Source organism: Haliotis rubra, unplaced genomic scaffold (genome assembly GCF_003918875.1).
Source record: "Haliotis rubra isolate DU_JTF1 unplaced genomic scaffold, ASM391887v1 Scf687, whole genome shotgun sequence".
NCBI classification, from domain to species: Eukaryota; Metazoa; Mollusca; class Gastropoda; order Lepetellida; family Haliotidae; genus Haliotis; species Haliotis rubra.
The window spans coordinates 200,167-203,942 of NW_025767398.1; the positions used below are offsets into that span (position 1 = coordinate 200,167).

Sequence of the window (3,776 nt, forward strand, 5' to 3'; positions counted from 1 at the left end):
GTAGCTTTTTGGGTATTTTAGCTGGATGCAGGAGTTTGGTGCTACTTTATTGTAGTTTAAAGATGAAATGCGAGTCTATTTACAGGAAAGTGTAATACCTCCCAGACACAACCACGGAACAACCCATTTTCAACGTTAATAATATGTCAGACTTCAACATTGATTCGACGTCGGATATCTACGTCAAAAAAACTTTCATATACAACCTATTTTCAATCTATTTTCAACGTTGAGGATCAACCTATTCGCAACGTTGATAATCGGTCAAACTTCAACGTTGATTCCACGTCGGATATCTACGTCAAAAAAACTTTCATATACAACCTATTTTCAACGTTGAGGATCAACCTTTTTTCAACGTTGATAATCGGTCAAACTTCAACGTTGATTCCACGTCGGATATCTACGTCAAAAAAACTTTCATATACAACCTATTTTCAATCTATTTTCAACGTTGAGGATCAACCTATTCTCAACGTTGAAACAACGTTGATGTGCCTGCTGGGGTGATATGCAAATTAGCCTGTGGTAGTGATGTTATGTTAAGTCATTGCTGTGTCGGAGTGTGTTATGAAACCTGTTTCGGTTTGAAACCACAACAATACCAAAACTACGCTATTTTGTCAATTTAATGCATGTAAGACGTGGGTAATAAATAAAATACCACACTCTGTCTCATTACATACGAATTATACGAAACTCGCTTGCGCTCGGTCAGATACCATAGGAAGGACACTCGTTTCGTGTAATTCGTATGTAATGAGACCTCGTGTCGTATTCTCTATATAGACCTTTCCACGGAACAGTGCTTCGTACCACTCTCAGTTATCCCCCTTTGTGGTGGCGCTAGTGTCGTCCGCCATTAAGCGGCTGCAAATTGACATTGACGTTTTACGTCTGGGAACTTGCTGGGTTTTTTCGAAAATATGTCTCGGGACAGAGGTAAGCCTTATGAACGTGGATCAGGGAGAATTTGTGCTATGAAGGACTGTACAAATAGCCAGAGAAATCTACGTATATGGAAGGAATTGCCCTGTACAGTCCATAAACTGCCACGGAAGGACTGCCCTTGTTTGTTTCCCTATCATCTCCATAGGTTTCCTGTGAATGAAGATCGTCGTCGTGTTTGGGTGTCACGTGTTAATCGGAAGGATTTTCACCCATCTGATAGCAGTGTGGTATGTATTTATCAAGATAATTAGTGGCACAATAGTTTATCCCATCTGATAACTAGAGATAATGAAACGTTAGATATTTTGTTATTCATGTAGGGCCTACAGTGCTGGACCCCGTTTCACAAAGCTCTCGTAAGCTTAAGATCTCGTAGCATTCGTACCTCCTATGTTACAGTATAGGAGGTACGAATGCACTGTTGGGTAAAGCTATGCAACAAAGGGTTGAACGACAATTTTTACTAGTAAAATATTCCAACATTTTAAAAGCTTATGTGCTACAAATCATTATTCTAGAGACATTTGTATTGTAGAAACTTACTGATATCTTGCAATAGGCCCAAAAATATTGAGAGGAAACAGTCTATTTATCATTATTTACTCAATATATCTTTCCTTAAAATTAGTTAATAATAACATTTTTGGATTAATTTATTATGTAATATAGTATTACTTAATTACTTTACCCTCTGTGTATCGTTAGTGTACACATAGTACACGGATGTAAAGAATTTCTTTATTTAACGGCTCTAGTGTTTAACAGGAGTGAAAACATTTGTTGAAAATGTGATAACCCATTGTAGTTACTGGAGTGACATTGGCTAAATAGAAATGTAATTATTTTATTTTTATGACTTTTTCCAGATATGCTCAATTCATTTTTGGATGGCCATCCAAGCAAACAAAATCCTGATCCAGTCTTAAATTTGGGATATCAAAGAAAGGTTAGTGTACTTTTAGTTTAATGTAATGTACAATATAGTCCTACTAGTGATGTATTAAACGTAAAGTTATTTTGACAATTATGTTATTAACTATTTATTACTGTTCATTGATGTAAATGTATAATAGCCTGTTATACTTTAACTTTCCTCTCTCCAGGTGACACAAGGGAGAAGGACCATTTTCCGACACCCTCTCTCTGATGTTTCTCGGACCCCAAGGAGCAATCAACTGACTGAGGAGTGCCATGCTGAAGCTGAACTGACAGATCAACCTGTATCTCAAGCTGAAGAGAAGGAAAAGGAGAATGATGACTCCAGACCAAGTGATTGTGACTGTTGTAAACAGAAGTCTTGTTTTTGTCTTCACAGACCTATGATAAAAGTTCCAAACAGAACTGTAGGAGTACAGGTTCATTTTAACAAGTCAGTAGATCACCATTATGCAACCCAGCACTACACGACCAAAACAAAGAATGTCTCTGTTCAGGTTAATTTTCCTGCCTTTTCTGCAGACAGTATTAAGACTGACACTGATTCTGTGTTTTACACTGGACTTATTCTACAAGTGTTTCTGTCAGTAATAACTTATCTTACATCTGTACTGCGGTCAAACATTAAGATGCCACTCTCAGATCAAACACTACTCACACTTATGAGACTTAGGCTTGGAATTCAGTTTCATGATCTCGGGAGAAGACTTTCAGTTTCCACGCAATTAGCAAGTAAAATTTTGGAATTTGTATCTCAATTTTAGCCAGAAAGCTAAAGGATTGCATTGTTTGGCTCCCAAGAGATGTTATTAGATCTGCAATGCCAATGTCCTTTAAGACTACCTATCCACACACTACCTGCATTATTGACTGTACAGAAATGTTCTTGCAACGTCCATTTTCATTGAAGGTTAGAGCTCAAACCTACAGTGCATATAAAAGTCACAATACTGCCAAAATTCTTGTTGTAATTGCTCCCAATGGGTATATTATGTATGTTTCAAGATGCTATGGGGGTCGTGCAAGTGATGTGTATATCACCAAGAACTCGGGTTTTCTAAACTACTTGTTACCTGGTGATGAGGTAATGGCAGATAGAGGCTTTACAATAAGCAATGAACTTTATGCTAGAAGAGTGAAACTGAACATTCCTGCTTTTATGAAGGGTCGTAAACAACTGAGTGCTACAGAGTGTATAGAAACACGCAGAATTGCATCTGTAAGAATACATGTAGAAAGAGCAATTGCCAGGTTGAAGTCTTACAGAATATTGAATCAGGTTCTACCTCTTAATTATGTTCAAAAGTTGGATAAGATAGTCAAAGTGTGTGCAGACCTGTGTGACCTCAGACCAGAACTCATCAAGGACAAAGACTGAGTAGTCATGTATGTTTCAGACATCTAGTAGGCTGCTTAAGCTTATGAGATGTATGTGATTTTGCAATGTGATATTTCACCAACAAGAATGATAAATTATAAATACATATTCTCATTGAATTGATGTTTAAATCATTAAACTGAATGTTCACCTCACCTTGATTTTTGTTATCATTGCTGTTTTATGTTTAAATACCAACCTATAGATATTCAATGAAATCAAACTTGTAAATCACCTTAACCCTTAGACTGCCATATGCATGGCACCATATATACAGTGATAGAAACTACCAGTGGCAGATGGCCACCACTTTTGTCTTTGGGCCACTGATATTTTGGAGAAAACAATAGCAGTTAGTGATCACCAAAAAGTTTTTTTTTACAGATACATCACCACTTGGGCCACTAGGAAAATCTCACAAGTTTCTGTAACTGTATATATGGTCCCATGATATGTGTGACAACAATACTCCTGCTTCAGGGGGTTAAACATTTCATCTTAAGTGTGAGTA

The 3,776-nt window shown here is 37.1% G+C and overlaps 1 long non-coding RNA gene across 1 annotated transcript; it reads left to right on the forward strand.

Moving 5' to 3' along the window:
• The first annotated feature begins 685 nt into the window (after positions 1-685).
• On the forward strand, positions 686-3,420 carry LOC124258210. Its single transcript, XR_006893540.1, has 3 exons — positions 686-1,178; positions 1,818-1,897; positions 2,055-3,420. It is a non-coding gene; the product is annotated as an uncharacterized LOC124258210 (long non-coding RNA).
• Positions 3,421-3,776: the final 356 nt, after the last annotated feature.